This window comes from Moschus berezovskii, chromosome 4 (genome assembly GCF_049115385.1).
Source record: "Moschus berezovskii isolate FMDL1 chromosome 4, NW_MosBer_1.0, whole genome shotgun sequence".
NCBI lineage: Eukaryota > Metazoa > Chordata > Mammalia > Artiodactyla > Moschidae > Moschus > Moschus berezovskii.
The window spans coordinates 16626641-16644239 of record NC_142463.1 but is presented as its reverse complement, the minus strand read 5'-3'; the positions used below and the strand labels follow the sequence as shown (position 1 = coordinate 16644239).

Sequence of the window (17599 nt, the reverse complement as noted above, 5' to 3'; positions counted from 1 at the left end):
ATCATGTCAGCCCGCACAAAGAAGAAGCTGACTTGCCCGAGGATGCGTTCCTGGTGTGGCCTGGTCTTCTAATTGCTAGAGCAATGCTCATCCTGCCCATCACCATAGTTACAGTGTCTGGAAAAGCATTTTGTTTTTACATCTGTAATGTTTAAAGTGAAACACACACACTCTTACATATACACACAACAATCAAGGTGCAGAGAGCACTTCAGTTTACAAGAAACTGTCTGCGTTTAATTGGGAAGCACCATGTTTTCTGTTTGGAAGGGAGGCAGGAAGGTTACATCCATATTCCAGTTTTCTCAGTTACAAGTAACAGAAACAAGTTCTGGCTAACTGCAGCAGTCAAGGATTTATTGGAAGGGTGTCAGGTAGCTTGAGAATTGAAGGGAGGCTGGCAAACAAGTCTTGGAAGATAACCATGACAAGAGGGAGGGCCGTGGCTACCACAGTCAAGGTCACCTTCAAGGTCAGTGTGGTGGAGATGCTGCTAGGTGCAGATGCCCCTGGACTTCAATGCCAAAGCCCCACACTCAGTCCAGTGCTGGCTCCAGTGAATTCTCATCCTTGAGCTTGGTGTTGTGAGTCTCCTACTTTTGTGTGTTTGCATCACTCTCCATGATTTGAAGTTCCAGAGGGACTAGCCCATCAGCTGAGCTGGATGAGATGTCTGAGGTTCAGCATGTTTAGCAGGGGTATGGGGCTTAGAGGAAAAGTCTCTGGCCTTCTCAGACTGAGGACTAGGAGGAAGGTCCCTGCCTCTGGCCAAGATTTACAAAGGAGGAGTCCACCCATCCACTTCCTGCTTGCTTGCTTTGAATTCTTCCCAGATAAGGTGACAGAATGCTGAGGAATCAGAAACAAACAGATGAACAAAAACAACAGAAAATTCATGACATTAGGAGAATCCAGGAAAGGGACCTGGCCCAGATGTCTGCTCTTCTCCCCCTTCTGAAGTCAGCATCCTTTACCCCTCTTGCTTTCTCCCTAACTCTCATTCATCCCGATTGGTCCCCATGTTCGAGGAACAGATGCTCCAAGAAGGACTCCAAGGTCAAATAATTCTCTTACAGCTCTGTTTACTTTGGTCTCCATCAGAGTCACCCTGGAACGCTTGAGTGTCTTCTCTGTCCAATTAAAGTCCAATAGCCTATGATTTTTTTTATGACAAAACTCACATAACATGAAATGCACCATTTTAGTCATTTTAAAAGTATACAATTCAGTGGCATTTAGTACACTCACAGTGTTGTGCAACTATCACCGCTGTCTAGTTCTGGAACATTTCCACCATCCTCCCACCCGTGAAGCAGTCACTCCCCATCCCTGCCTCCCTGGAGCCCCTGGAAACCGTTCGTCGGCAGGCATTCTTTCTCGTTCTAAAATTGATCTATTTTGGAAATTGTATATAAATGAAATCATATGCTATGCAAACACCTTCCTATTTATCTTCACCTCCTTCTGCTACGGGTTCTTCATGACCTGTCTCCCCACTACCTCTGAAACCTCATCTCAGCACAGGACAGGGAACCAGCACTGGTTCCTCAGCTTTTCCCCGAGAAAGCCACAGAAGGAAGAGGGAGGATGATGTATCTGAGAAACCATCAGAAAGATGGTGAGGCGCCCTAGGGAGACAGAACACAGTTGGGTGTCTCTGTAAGGATTCACAACCATACAGAACTGAGGGCTAGGCGGGAGGCTGGGGTAGGTGAGGAGAAAGCCTTTTAGCTGAGTTGAATTCTTTCTCTCTCTCTCTGGGCAGATCACTGCCCACCCCTTCATCTGTTCAAGACAGAGAAAGAGCAGGACCCCAGTAGCGCTGGCTGAGAGTGGAGAGTCAGTGGACTGGATGGGGCAGGAGTGAGTCAGAGCAGTTCAAGCAGTCCTACCACCATCTGAGTGTCCCAGTGTTCCCTCCGACATTGAGGGAAAACACCTGAGCAAGAGCAGTGCCTGAAACTGAAGCCCAGGGGAGGTTTGCTGAGATACAGCGTTGCCCTGTAGGGAATGTACTGCAAACAGGTGATTTGAACATAGGTTATAGTGTCAGAGGCTCTCCTCTTTCTACACTCCCTGCCCTGTACCTGCCTCCCCCATCACCCCCACCCCTGCAATGCAGTCAAAAAGAGCACAAGCTGGGGCCGTGCTAACAGCCATGATTGCTATCTTAGTTAGAGCAAAAGTGACGCTCCCTCCCCTGCCCTGCAAGGAGAATGGCTTAAAGAACACAGGCATGCATTTCTTTCATATGTAATAATTCTGAAATCTGCAGGCAACTCTGCTCCATATTGTCATAGAGGAAAAATGACTGACAGCATCTCTGTCATCTTCAATATAAGGCTTCTGAGGTGTCTGTAGCGAGGGTCCAGTAAGCCATCCGGGATGTGATCCCATGCAAGGCTTGAGCTTACCTGTAGGATGCAGTGTAGGCTTTAAATCAGCAATCAATAGCTGGTGCTGTCACCATAGCAACAAAAAAAAACATGGGAAAGGGAAGGGTTAGGAGTGGTCCTTCTAACAATTACAATGAACACTCTCCTTAATAGAACTTCTTTCTCCGTGATCTTGGACTTTACAGGTTTGGGGTGTTGGTTCTAAGAGAAGAGTATATCCCACCACAGAATGCAGCCTTAGTTCTGATGAATTGGAAGCTGAGCTTGTCCCTGGCCATTTGGGGACTCCCCACACCACTGAATCAACAGGAAAAGAAGTGGATCACTGTCCTGACTGTCAAGAGGAAATCAGGTTTCTGCTGTGTGCTAGGGCTGAAAAAACTGCTTGGAACCCAAAGGGTTCATGGGGTCACATTATAGAATCTATTCTAGTAATAAAGTTCAGTGGAAAACTGGCAACCCAGCTCAGAGAGGATTAGTAAGGGTTCAGTTACTTTGAGATGAAGATTGGGTCTCCTTACCAGCTGAGCTGCTGGTAGAGGGTAAGATGAACACAGAATGGATAATTGAAGAAGGAAGTCATGATTTATTATGAGCTCTGGCTTCAAGACAAGTTACAGAAGTGGTGACTCTAATTGTCATATTTATGTTAACTTATTCCTTTTTTCTCTTCCTCCTTCCCAACTACTTTATATGAAGAATACTGGTGGTACCTAACTACAAAATTTAGATTCCAGGTGGGAGTAAACTCAACATCACCAATCATAATACAGTGGCTGATGACACTCGTGTTTCCTTGTGTTTGGGATGAGATTTTCATCACTCAAATGAAAAGCAAAAATGGAAGCTGGATGGTAGGTGGGGTAAAGTGAACTGATTATTCTATATTTATGCTGCTATATCCATTCTCCTGTCTTCCCTGGTGGCTCACTGGTAAAGAATCTGCCTGCCAATGCAGGAGACACAGGTTTGATCCCTGGGTTAGGAAGATTCCCCTGGAGAAGGAAATGGCAACCCACTCCAGTATCTCCAGTATTCTTGCCTGGGAAATCCCATGGATAGAGGAGCCTGGCGGGCTATAGTCCATGGGGTTGCAGAAGAGCAGACAAGACTTAGTGACTAAATAACATCACTATCCACCGTCTCTGCTTATTCTTTCCCCAGGAGGCTGATCCCTATAAACTGTATCATCTGGATTCCCTTGCTGATGGATTTTCTGATCAAATGAGCCAGTGCTGTAACCTGTCTGATCCAGTGGCCATTTCCTGCCCGAGTTCCTGAGCTCCTGGAGGATAGGAACATTATCTTAGTCATCTCAGTATACAAGGGTGATCTGGTCATAAAATGTTAAAGGAATCAATCAAAATTGTGCTGAAGACCTTTCCCCATGAATTTTGAAAAGCCAGAACAGAGGACAAACTTCATTAGCAGCATGCGCTTAATTTCCATTTCCAGGAAAGCCACCTGGATTCTTTCTACATCGCCTCTTCCTGGGGTTCCCAGTGCCTTTAGCCCCAATGCCATACCTAACAAGGACCCAGACAATGCTTTTTTCAAATTAGGATGTTGACTACAGTTGCATGTCCAAATGCATTATTGTAAATGGGTTGCATATCCCGAAAGTGAAACCTTTCACACATATTTGCTGGTGCAGTATATCAAACAATTTGCTCAACCCTTTGGGCTTCCAAGGTGCTTAATCTCTTTTATTAAGTGACTCTCCTCCATTAAATAACCATCCCAGTCTCCTTCCTCTAGGTCCTGTTTCTACAAATAAACAAATCTGTGCTCTGGAATTGTTATCACCACTTCTGGCTGATGGAAGGTGGTCAGGGCTGGGAAGGCAGCAAGTGAAAAATATGACTCAGAGGTAGATCCGGGGAGAGAGAGAAGGCACATGGAAGGGTTCAAGTCAAAGAGTTCAAGTAGAAGAGGTTAGAATCTGAACAAGGGGTCCAAGGCTGTGGGCATCACCAACAAGAATCCGAGGTTTTCTAAAGCAGGGCCACCTAGGTGTTTTCTTTCCAGATCACCCTTCTTCAATAGGTATTCTCAGAGTATAGGAATAAGTGGCTGAAGTATAGTGGGAGAGGGTGGAGATCAGGGTAACCCTCGGCATAGGTTATAGAATAAGGATTTTTGTTTGCATTTTTAGTATCAGCTATCTTTTGTTGGGTTAAATTAGAAAGTCTTACTTTCCTTAGTGCTTACTTGTAAATTATAATGCACTTACATCTTTATAAATATATTAATCCTTTGGAGACTCAGGATGTGAGAGCTGGCAAATTCCTAGAGATTATTCATATTACCTTTATTTTATTTATGAGAATATGGAGACCCACAGAGGTTGTTAAGTGTTATTGTTAGGACAATTTATGTTATAGACAGAAAACCAAACTCCAACAATGTAGGGAATTTATTGACTCATATAACTGGAAAGTTTGGGCTAACAGTTTCAGGTGTGGTTTGATCTAGCTGCTCTCTACTCAACAATGTAGCTGAGGTTCTGTTTATTTCCCATTTTCCCATTATGCATTTCTCAATACTCATTCACTGTCTGGCAATCTAGTCTCTATTCTTGTTGTCACATGTGGTTGCATTAATTCTAGACCTTATATGATTGATAGGAGCTATAGCAGGAGGTTCGTGACATTGTACAGGAGACAGGGACCAAGACCATCCCCATGGAAAAGAAATGCAAAAAAGCAAAATGGCTGTCTGAGGAGGCCTTACAAATAGCTGTGAAAAGAAGAGAAGTGAAAAGCAAAGGAGAAAAGGAAAGATATAAGCATCTGAATGCAGAGTTCCAAAGAATAGCAAGGAGAGATAAGAAAGCCCTCCTCAGCGATCAATGCAAAGAAATAGAGGAAAACAACAGAATAGGAAAAGCAAGAGATCTTTTCAAGAAAATTAGAGATTCCAAGGGAACATTTCATGCAAAGATGGGCTCGATAAAGGACAGAAATGGTGTGGACCTAACAGAAGCAGAAGATATTAAGAAGAGGTGGCAAGAATACCCAGAAGAACTGTACAAAAAAGATCTTCACGACCAAGATAATCATGATGGTGTGATCACTGACCTAGAGCCAGACATATTGGAATGTGAAGTCAAGTGGGCCTTAGAAAGCATCACTACGAACAAAGCTAGTGGAGGTGATGGAATTCCAGTTGAGCTATTTCAAATCTTGAAAGATGATGCTGTGAAAGTGCTGCACTCAATATGTCAGCAAATTTGGAAACCTCAGCAGTGGCCACAGGACTGGAAAAGGTCAGTCTTCATTCCAATCCCAAAGAAAGGCAATGCCAAAGAATACTCAAACTACCGCACAATTGCTGTCATCTCACACGCTAGTCAAGTCATGCTCAAAATTCTCCAAGCCAGGCTTCAGCAATATGTGAACCGTGAACTCCCAGATGTTCAAGCAGGTTTTAGAAAAGGCAGAGGCACCAGAGATCAAATTGCCAACATCCGCTGGATCATGGAGAAAGCAAGAGAGTTCCAGAAAAACATCTATTTCTGCTTCATTGACTCTGCCAAAGCCTTTGACTGTGTGGATCACAATAAACTGTGGAACATTCTGAAAGAGATGGGAATCCCAGACCACCTGACCTGCCTCTTGAGAAACCTGTATGCAGGTCAGGAAGCAACAGTTAGAACTGGACATGGAACAACAGACTGGTTCCAAATAGGAAAAGGAGTGCGTCAAGGTTGTATATTGTCACCTTGCTTATTTAACTTATATGCAGAGTACATCATGAGAAACGCTGAGCTGGAAGAAGCACAAGCTGGAATCAAGATTGCCGGGAGAAATATCAATAACCTCAGATATGCAGATGACACCACCCTTATGGCAGAAAGTGAAGAGGAACTCAAAAGCCTCTTGATGAAAGTGAAAGAGGAGAGTGAAAAGGTTGGCTTGAAGCTCAACATTCAGAAAACAAAGATCATGGCATCTGGTCCCATCACTTCATGGGTAATAGATGGGAAAACAGTGGAAACAGTGTCAGACTTTATTTTTTGGGGGCTCCAAAATCACTGCAGATGCTGATTGCAGCCATGAAATTAAAAGACGCTTACTCCTTGGAAGGAAAGTAATGACCAACCTAGATAACATATTAAAAAGCAGAGACATTACTTTGCCAACAAAGATCCGTCTAGTCAAGGCTATGGTTTTTCCCGTGGTCATGTATGGATGTGAGGGTTGGACTATGAAGAAAGCTGATCGCCAAGGAACTGATGCTTTTGAACTGTGGTGCTGGAGAAGACTCTTGAGAGTCCCTTGGATGGCAGGGAGATCTAACCAGTCCATTCTAAAGGAGATCAATCCTGGGTGTTCATTGGAAGGACTGATGCTAAAGCTGAAGCTCCAATACTTTGGCCACCTCATGCGACAAGTTGACTCACTGGAAAAGAGTCTGATGCTGGGAGGAATTGGGGGCGAGAGGAGAAGGGGACGACAGAGAATGAGATGGCTGGATGGCATCACCAACTCGATGGACCTGAGTTTGAGTGAACTCCGGGAGTTGGTGATGGACAGGGAGGCCTGGCGTGCTGTGATTCATGGGGTCGTAGAGAGTCAGACACGACTGAGCGGCTGAACTGAACTGAACTGATAGCAGGAGAGGAATCTTCTTTTTTTCAGAAGTCCTTGAAACTGTCTCCTCAAATCTCATTGTTTTGACTGAATTTCATGTCTGCCTTTGAACTAATTTCTGTAGCTAAATGATGTGTAACAATAGATTTAAGCCCCTGGAGTTTGGGGTCAGGTTGTGTGTGCTTAGTCCTCAGTCATGTTCAACTTTTTGCGATCATGGACTGTAGCCTGCCAGGCTCCTCTGTCCATGGGGATTTTCCAGGCAAGAATACTGGAGTGGGTTGCCATGCTCTCCTCCAGGGGATCTTCCCAACCCAGGGATCGAACTCAGGTCTCCCACATTGCAGGTGGATTCTTTACCATCTGAGCCACTAGGGAAGCCCGGGGTTAGGTTAGGTGAGACCATATGGATTTGAATGGAGAAAAAGTGGTTTTCCAAAGAAATTTTGTGGTTCTGGTGGTGGGACAATGGAGGAATAGATATTGGAGAGGCTGACTGCAAGCATCCAAGAACAATGACTTACCCAAGGTCAAGTAGATGGTTATGGCTAAGTTGAAACTAGAATCCAGCTCTTCTCACTCAACATCTGCATATGGCTGGTTCTATAATTCCTGTTAAGGTAGTACATGTTTCACTGTAGACATCAAGATGGAACTATGGATTTGCGTTTCATATTGTTTATTCTTCAGCTATGATTACAAAAAATCACAAAAAACATACCTTGCTTTTTAGTCACAATAATGAATACAATTGTCTAAGTTACTTAATTTTGCATCTCATTAAGCCATGAACTGTGGTGCTGGAGAAGACTCTCGAGAGTCCCTTGGACTGCAAGGAGATCCAACCAGTCCATTCTAAAGGAGATCAATCCTGGGTGTTCATTGGAAGGACTGATGCTGAAGCTGAAACTCCAATACTTTGGCCACCTCATGCGACGAGTTGACTCACTGGAAAAGACTCTGATGCTGGGAGGGATTGGGGGCAGGAGGAGAAGGGGACGACAGAGAGTGAGATGGCTGGATGGCATCACCAACTTGATGCACATGAGTTTGAGTGAACTCCGGGAGTTGGTGATGGACAGGGAGGCCTGGCGTGCTGTGATTCATGGGGTCGTGAAGAGTTGGACACGACTGAGCGACTGAACTGAACTGAACTGAAGCCATGAAGGCTTTCAGAAGAAACTGAGTAGATTTTAGAGATGAGAGCTGTGTCATTTAAATAAATACCCTTTAATCATATTGAGATTTTAGCCATCTTCTGGAACATTTTTTGGAGTTGGAATACAGTTTGGGGGCAACTGTATGAGGTGCTTTAGGCCTGAATTTCTGCTTTTCATGTCTCTGGGGAAAATGCTTGTTAATGTCCCTCAGTGAGATCCATTTCACTTATTCAGGAATTACAGAGGCAAAGAAGAAGAAAGAAAGGTCTGCTGCTGCTGCTGCTGCTGAGTCATTTCAGTCGTGTCCGACTCTGTGTGACCCCATAGACAGCAGCTCACCAGGCTCCCCCGTCCCTGGGATTCTCCAGGCAAGAACACTGGAGTGGGTTGCCATTTCCTTCTCCAATGTGTGAAAGTGAAAAGTGAAAGTGAAGTCACTTGGTCATGTCTGACTCGTAGCGACCCCATGGACTGCAGCCTACCAGGCTCCTCCGTCCATGGGATTTTCTAGGCAAGAGTACTGGAGTGGCTTGCCATTGCCTTCTCCGAAGAAAGGTCTGAGCACCTGCCATATGCCAGGCACTGTGCTAAGCACTAAGGATATGACACAGAAAGGTATAGTCCTTAGGAAAGCCAAGGTTAGTGGCAGAGGAAGATGATTAAATGGGTAAGTAAAATACGACAGCATTAAGTGTAGTAACAGCTGAAAGAATAGGGTGTTTGAGGACATAAAGGAGGCAGAATATGGAGAGTAGGGAAGGCTTTCTGAAGGAGAACTCCTAAAGAATGGTTGAAGTTAGCTGGGGGAAAATAGGGAAGGCTCTTCTACAGAGGGCACTCAAAAATGTTGAGGCCTGAAGCCTTACAGCAGATTTTCATGAAACTCCAAGTAATTCAGAAGGGTTAGGCAGGGAGTAGACAAAGAAGACATGGGAGGGGCAGGCAGGGACTAGGTCAAGAAGCTTGGAGTGTATCCCATGGGGATAGGATGCCTCTGGACTGTTTCGGGTAGGGAAAGGCATGGTTTGTGTCTTAAACATGTTACTGTATGCCTTGGGTCCTATGGCTGCAGGCAACGCTGGTTAACTTCCAAAAATGGAATTCATCGGAGAGCTATGGGATTCATTCAGAAAACTGAAGGAAAAGCTACAGCATCCAGGCTCTGAAAGGACTTCCCAGGACAGAATTATCAGGAATTGACTGGCAGTCTCCTTGGTCAGGGAAAATCAGGTGCAAACACCTTCATTTTTTAAAAAATATTATTTTATTCAAATTTAAGAAGAAGGATGCTGTATTGCTCGAGGGCACATCCAGCCCGAACCAGGTAAAGTTGGCATCTTGATTGGCAATCTCACTAAGGAAGGGGAAGTGTGAGTTCTTAAAGCAAAATCAGAGTTCAGTTCAGTTCAGTTCAGTCGCTCAGTCGTGTCCGACTCTCCGCGACCCCATGAATCACAGCACGCCAGGCCTCCCTGTCCATCACCAGTACTACCATCATAAGAGGGCTTTCCAGGTGGCTCAGATGGTAAAGAATCTGCCTGTAAAGCAGGAGGCCCAGGTTCATTCCCTGGGTCTGGAAGATACTCTGGAGAAGGGAATGGCAACCCACTCCAGTATTCTTGCCTGGAGAATTCCATGGACAGAGGTGCTTGACAGGCTACAGTCCATGGGGCTGCAAAGAGCTGGACACGACTGAGAGACTAACCACTATCTTCAGAAAGAGGAATGCTCGCTGTGTCAGCTAAAGCAGAGGGCAACTGCCTTAACAGCTGTTTGGGAGCTGGATTTGAAGGAGACAAAAGACGAAGAGAGTTAAATTACGAGGGAATGTGGACCAGTGCTACGATTGTAGCAACAGAGAATAACAGTGGGATTTAAGGACATCTACTGGATAAAGACTGGTGGTTGACTCTAGAAGAATGAGGGAAGAATCCAGGATGATTTCCAGGTCCCATCACGCAGTGATAGATATCACTATTAGAAAGACAGTGGCGTGGGGGATTGGGGGCTGTCCTAAATTACTTAGGACACATAGAGTTTGAGAAACCTGTGGGACATCAGATGGATGTACAAATTTGAAGCACAGCAACTGAACTCATGGACGTGGATGGTAGAACCTAGGAAGGATTTTGTGATGAGCCATGGAAAACATCAATATTTAAAATAGGTTTGCCAAGGAAAGGAAGGTCAAAAGATAGAATGGAGAGAAGGGGGACAATTGGGAATGTTCAGAGTCATAGAAAGCTGCAGGAATTAGGGAGAGAGCAGCTTTGAGCTCTAGTGAGGCAGAAGCCACATTCTATGGAATTAACACATAAATGGGAAATAAGGAAGTAGGAATAAAAACATGCAGACCACCCTTGCAAGAATATTGGATGAGAAAGGCTGGGAAAGTGCATGGTAACTGGAAGGTGTACAGCCTCAAGGTAGTTAGGTGTGGGTTCTTAAAAATTGTAGTTCGTTGTTTTAAAAAATTGAGATAATTCACATACCATAACATTCACTCTTTTAAAATGTATTATTCAGTGGTTTTTAATATATCCACAAAATTGTGCCATCATCACTCTTAACTCCAGAACATTTTCATTACCCCAGAAGAAACTCCATGCCCATTTGCAATCGCTCTCCATTTTCCCTTCCCCCAGCCTTTGGCAACCACCAACCTATTTCCTGTCTCTATAAATTTGCCTATTCTGGACACTTCATATAAGTGGACTTATATACAACCTGATCTTTTGTGCCCGGCTTCTTTCACCTAGTTTTCAGGTTCGTCCAAATTATAGCAGGGATCAGTACTTCAGTTCTTTTCATAGCCCAGAGAAATTCCATTGTATGGACAAATCATAATTTATTTATCCAGTCATCAAACAATGGGCGTTCGAGTGTTTGACTTTTGGGTCATTATGAATATGCTTTTGGGTCATTATGATATTTGTGTACAAGTTATTGGGTAGATATAAGTTTTCAGTTCCCTTGAGTAATACTTAGGAGTGGAATGGCTGGGTCAAAATTGATTCTTGTTGGGAGAGACCTGGTCTTGTTTACAGGCTGAGGGTAGCGCAGAGGGAGCGGTGACAGATATGGGGAGGTGCTGGGGAGAAGGAAGCTGGCGCTGGAGAAGGGCTATTTTCTTCAGCATCCCTCACTTTCTCTGTAGGCACAACCTTAATGCCCTAACCTTGCTTCACAACTGCTGGACCCTCCGCACACACATCATACTTGTTGACCAGGGACTGAATCCAGCGCGTGAGTAAAGCACCCCCAGACCTGGCGCAGATGCATCCGGGCCAGTGGTACGTTTTTTTTTGCAGCAGTTTCTAGTTTGGGGGGTCTCCTTTGGTTAGAGCCTGGCCCATTCTGTTTTTTTCCCGTAGATTCCGTCACAGGTGAATAAAGACAATTCACCGTGTCTGACTTCTGGTTCTTCAGTTACCCACGGCTCCCAGTCGTGCCGGATAAAGTAAGATGCCCAGCACAAGAGGTGGGGGACCAACTACGCCAGCACTCAGCGCTATGCGTTGCCCATTGTAGCCACTGCGCAAGCGCCGCTTGGCGGCCAAGGATGGGGCGGGGGAGTGGGCGGGGCGGTTACCTCCCGGACCAATCGGAAGCGGAGGTCCCCGCCCCCCCCGAGCCGATGGACCGAGCTTGACCCCGGCGGTGGGCGGAGAAGGCGGGGCCAGCTGCGCGGCCGCGGAGGGGGCGGGGCCCGGGGCCTGGAGGCGGGGCCTGGGGCTGTCAGTCCCGCGCCCGCCGCTGCCGCCGCGGTTCCTTACATGCCGTGGCCCGGTGCCTGCCGGCGCTGCCGACCGCCGTCCGCCGCCTCGGCATCCCGAACCGCCTTCCGCCGTGCTGGGCCGGCGCGCAGGTAAGGCCGGCCGCACTGTCGAGCCATCGCGTCCCCAAGCTCGGCGGAGCTCCGCCGCGCGGGCGCCCCCTCCGGGCTGTGTCAGCTCCGCGGCTCCCTTTGCCTCCCGGGGGCGGTCCCGGGGGGCGGGACGACCGTCCTCCCCATCCCCCTCACACCTCCCGGCGCCGCGCCTGCAGACGGGTCGCCGGGCCGCGCCTCCGCATCCCGGCGTGGGGCTGGTCCCGAGAACCCCCTTCTCAGGTCGATTACACAATCGCTGGGGCTGGGCGCGGGGGTCCCTTCCTGAGCCTCGGCCCCACACCTGTCCCCGCGCCGCGCGCCCAGGCAGAGGGCAGACACCCAGCGCGACAGCGGGGGCCCGGAAAGTTTCACTTTGTGGTCCGGGTTTGTTGACATCTGAGCGATGCGGGGAGATGGAGGCTGAACGGCGAGGATGCGCCTCGCCAGCAGCTTTGCCTTTGCCCCGGGTGGCCCTGGTCCAGGTTTCCTTTCCAGAAGTCCTGCCGAGAGCCCTGCTCTGGGCTGGAGGCTGCTGCAGGGCACACGGGTCTCTCTGCCTTCACGTTAGCTGGCCCTTGGCTTGCAGCATTCTGGGGACAGCTGAGCCTCTAGCTCTCTCCCCTTTCCTAATTGAGCGTTGATAGAACATGTAGGTGAATTTACTTAGCATTTCCCTGACACTTTATATTTGTGAGGCGCTTTGCCATCCCTGATTAGTTAATTAACAAGGTGGGAAAGCAAAATAGATCCTCAAACGCATGGCTAATGCCTTTAGTCTAGCAACTCTGTTAAGAACCACTGAGAGCTTTAGGCTGTTTGCGGTGAGAGATGCTTTTGGCCGAGGTGCTGCCGTGAGAGCTAGTCAGTGTCTTCTGGTTGCCTGAGAAGGCTTTGGTGATCACGGCAAGACTTTCTCTGCTTCTCCTTGCTTGTACTGTTTATTAAGGGTCGCCAGTTTTTGGTGGATTATTTAGATCTCTTCACTTAAGCAAAGGAGCAATTAGAAGTGTTGCTGACAAAGCAGTTAAAAAAAACAAACAAAAATCCTGAGATTCAAAAAAGTTGGATGGTTGTGTGCTTTACCAGGTTACCTCTCCTGTGCAGAAAAGCTTGGCTCTTGCTGATCTCGCCCCATCTTCCTGGCAGGACTGTATCCAGCTGGGCTGGTGTTATTGGTTCCTCATTTAGCCTTAGACCTCTTGCTATCTGTGGTTTGTAGACCTGCCTAGGGACATCCTCTAAGAGTGGGCTTAATTAGCACTTTTATCTGCCCATTAAGCAATATAGCTTGAAATCTCTTGTAATCAGGCACTGTTGTAGTGTTGAATCTTTAATAAAACCTAATTCATTTTAATAGTGTTTCTTTAATAATCTTTCTATTAGTATGCCAGTTCTGCAACACCAGTACTTTTAGTATAGAAGCAGCAATTTACTCAAAATATTATCATGGCAAAAACAATTCTCCAACAGATTTGCAGCCCACTTTACTTAGATAATTACTGCTGGAGGCTGTTAAGGTTTTTTATTCTTCGGCATGGTAGGTATTACAATGCGTTTGATCTATGAGGTCATTATGAGGTCATTCCTCTTTGTAGAAATGATTTCAGTAACTGTTTCACTTACATTTTTGTGGACTAATAGTATGTGAGTTTTCCCCCCATGCTGATTTCTTTTTGAACAATGAACAAAGTTAACAAGATTTAATTATGACTTTCCAGACTTAATTTTAAGAAGGATAGTATTTACTGTATTTTGGTGGCTATATTAGAACTATGATGCTGATTTTATTAGCATGGGTAGCAGGCATTGTTTTGGGTGCTTTGTAGGTATTAACTTATTTAATTCTCACAACAACCCTGTAAGAGAGGTACTATCATTACCCCAGTTTCAGACAATGAAATTGAGGCCCAGTTGATTGTCTCAGGTCACATAGTTAAGTAAATTTTGCAACCCCATGGACTGTAGCCTACCAGGCTCCTCTGTCCATGGAATTCTCCAGGCAAGAATACTGGAGTGGGTTGCCATTCCTTTCTCCAGAGGATCTTCCTGACCCAGGAATTGAACTCGCGTTCTCCTGCATTGCAGGGAGAATCTTTACTGTCTGAGCCACCAGGGAGGCCCCAAGTAAATGACAGCTACATCTTAATGACAGCAGGCTGAGTTCAGAGTCCAAGTACTTAACCACTCTGCTATCCGCTTCTGCAGGTTATTTTTTCCCCAAGTATTTATTTCTACTTGCTTCCTGAACATGCTCTGCACTGTGTGGAGAAGAGCACTTATAGTGTAATAATGAACACTGGGAAAGGAGTTCTTATTCTGGTCTTAACTCTGTTGCCAACTAATCTGTGATTTTGAGGCAGGTACCTGATCTCCCTGCTTCCCATTTCCTCATTGGTGGGATAATTGCAATTGAAGCAGATGAACTAACCAGGTTTAACCTTTTGGGGAGCTAGAGAGATGAGTCAATGCATGTAAGAATTAAATCTTTTCCTCCCTAAGGCACAGTATAAGATCAAATATCAAATGAGTGGGGTGTGTACGTGTGTGTGTGTGTTACGGAGAAGGAGTGGAGGGCACATGTCGTATGCTTGGAAGTAGTCACCATGGGAGTGCAGTTGTTGAGACACTTGATCTTAAAATATTTCAGTTCAGTTCAGTCGCTCAGTTGTGTCTGACTCTCCGCGACCCCATGAATCACAGTACGCCAGGCCTCCCTGTCCATCACCAACTCCCGGAGTTCACTCAAAGTCATGTCCACAGAGTCGGTGATGCCATCCAGCCATCTCATTCTCGGTCGTCCCCTTCTCCCAACCTTTCCCAGCATCAGAGTCTTTTCCAGTGAGTCAACTCGTTGCATGAGGTGGCCAAAGTATTGGAGTTTCAGCTTTAGCATCAGTCCTTCCAATGAACACCCAGGATTGATCTCCTCTAGAATGGACTGGTTGGATCTCCTTGCAGTCCAAGGGACTCTCAAGCGTCTTCTCCAACACCACAGTTCAAAAGCATCAATTCTTCGGCGATCAGCTTTCTTCCCAGTCCAACTCTCACATCCATACATGACCACGGGATAAACCATAGCCTTGACTAGACGGACCTTTGTTGGCAAAGTAATGTCTCTGCTTTTTAATATATTATCAAGGTTGGTCATAACTTTCCTTCCAAGGAGTAAGCGTCTTTTAATTTCATGGCTGCAATCAGCATCTGCAGTGATTTTGGAGCCCAAAAAAATAAAGTATGACACTGTTTCCACTGTTTTTCCATCTATTTCCCATGAAGTGATGGGACCAGATGCCATGATCTTTGTTTTCTGAATGTTGAGCTTCAAGCCAACCTTTTTACTCTCCTTTTTCACTTTCATCAAGAGGCTTTTGAGTTCCTCTTCACTTTCTGCCATAAGGGTGGTGTCATCTGCATATCTGAGGTTATTGATATTTCTCCCAGCAATCTTGATTCCAGCTTGTGCTTCTTCCAGCCCAGCGTTCCTCATAATGTACTCTGCATAGAAGTTAAATAAGCAAGGTGACAATATACAGCCTTGACGCACTCCTTTTCCTATTTGGAACCAGTCTGTTGTTCCATGTACAGTTCTGACTGTTGCTTCCTGACCTGCATACAGGTTTCTCAAGAGGCAGGTCAGGTGGTCTGGGATTCCCCTCTCTTTCAGAATGTTCCACAGTCTATTGTGATCCACACAGTCAAAGGCTTTGGCATAGTCAATGAAGCAGAAATAGATGCTCTTCTGGAACTCTCTTGCTTTCCCCATGATCCAGAGGATGTTGGCAATTTGATCCAGGACTGTTTTATTCTGTTATCGCCAAAACCATTCCTTTGTAATTGAAAAAAAAAAGACAAGCAGAAAAGAAGTTATCTTATGGAAGTGGGGTACCGTATGCTGGACTATTTCAGGAGCATTCATGGATGATCATTTAGTATCACACTGCAGCAGGCTTGAGGTCAGATGGCAGGACCTGAATGGCAGATCCAGGAGTTCCCAGCATTATGGCAAGTCAGGATTATAAGGAAACTTTAAAGTCCTTGCATCTAACACCCTCTTCCCTTCCTCCCTTCAGCACCTATCCAGTGGATGAATCCCTCACGGGTGCACACCTCTTTCACTCAATGCTCATCCTGCAACTGCTTGGACACCTTCTGGGCCATCCATTTGGTGTGCTTCGCAAATGTGCACCAAAAAAACTGGGATTGTATCCAGCGATAGGGAGTGAGAAACAGCAGAAGGATTCTGGTTTCTTCTGACTTGTGCCCTTGAAAGATCATCGTCCGTGTGAAACCTGGGTTAGAAGGGAAACTCTAAACCAGGGAGATCAGTTAGGAGGCCTTGGCCAGAATCTAGGATTGAGGGGATCCAAGCTGAGACAGGCAGTGAAGTGGGATTGCAGGAGGAATGGAGCCCAAAAAACAGCACCCCTGCACCCATCACCTCCCTGTCCATAGCATCAGAGAGGAGGAACATGTTAATATCTTCATGGGGTCAGGGGGCCATTGGGAGTGGAGCTGGGAGAGACGACTTTGTATGTAAATCCTCCGAAGCTGAATAATAGACCGACTAGTGTAAGGCCTGTGCAGAACAGAGAGCAGAAAGCAGATTTTCTGTCTTCTGAGGAGGGGAGTATACCACGGGAAACTCCCTCTGTGTAATGAAGAAATAGAATAGTATTTCCCCTTGGGTGTTGTCACCTCACATGCTGCTTGCTTAGCCTTTTGTTTTGTTTCTTGGCCATGATCACAATCTATTGATATTTGAAGCTCTACGGGGAGGATGTGTTCCGGGTGCTTTCTTCTGGTTTCTTGAGGAAATCTCAGGGGGCTTCTGTTCTCCAGTGACACCTGTCGACTTAGTGCTGGAAGGCCAGCACACCTCACCTCATTAGGAGTTTCTCCTCCTAACACAGATGGTGTGGCACTTCAGAGAGGACTTGCTGTGAAATGATGTCTGCATTGGCTTGAAAACAGAATAATCTGGAGGAAACAAATAAGATTTACACAGGAAGCCACAAAGAAGAAATAGTTGCGAGTGTTTTGAGTTCATTTTTATCTTGTTCCTTTATGTGTTTCTGACTTGGGATGTGATATTTCTTCAGTATTCTTATTTATAAATATATACATTGAAATATGTTATCTAAAATGTATGTGGAAATAAACTGTATATCTCATTTTTTTTTTTTTTTTGCCAGGACCCTATTGATCTTGGCTTTTCACTATCTTTTAGACCAGTGGTTTTCAACCAGGGGCGATTTCGCCCTCTAAGGAACTCTTGGCAATGTCTTGAGACATTTTTGGTTGTAGCAGCTGGGGACAGTGTACATGCTATGGGCATCCAGTGGGTGGAGACCAGGGAAGCTGCTGAACACCCCACAATGCACAGGCTTGCCCCCCAAATAGGAAACGCTGAGATGCTCATAGGATTGGGGTTAAAAAACTCCACTTTAGATGATGAAAACAATTTCTTAATTAGAAGCAAATTGAGCTTAGAAGGAAGAGGAAGAAGAAAATATAAAGTGTTCCTTGGCTCCTTGAAAGTGATAACAGCACCCTTGCTTCTGACTTGCAAGAGGGAGA

General features: G+C 45.9%; 1 protein-coding gene and 1 long non-coding RNA gene across 4 annotated transcripts in view; one reads left to right on the top strand and one right to left on the bottom strand.

The window, feature by feature from the left end:
• Window positions 1-206: 206 nt before the first annotated feature.
• LOC129540906 (uncharacterized) lies at window positions 207-12080 on the bottom strand. Its single transcript, XR_008682727.2, has 4 exons — window positions 11928-12080; window positions 7516-7603; window positions 2415-2460; window positions 207-849 (listed from the first exon to the last, which is right to left on the bottom strand). It is a non-coding gene; the product is annotated as an uncharacterized LOC129540906 (long non-coding RNA).
• HIVEP3 (HIVEP zinc finger 3) overlaps window positions 11850-17599 on the top strand; it is a 569356-nt gene continuing 563606 nt past the window's right edge. For all 3 annotated transcript variants that reach the window (XM_088835191.1, XM_088835192.1, XM_055402428.2), the window contains exon 1: window positions 11850-12019. The gene's annotated coding sequence lies outside the window, so the exon portion shown is untranslated. The remainder of the gene's footprint in view (window positions 12020-17599) is intronic.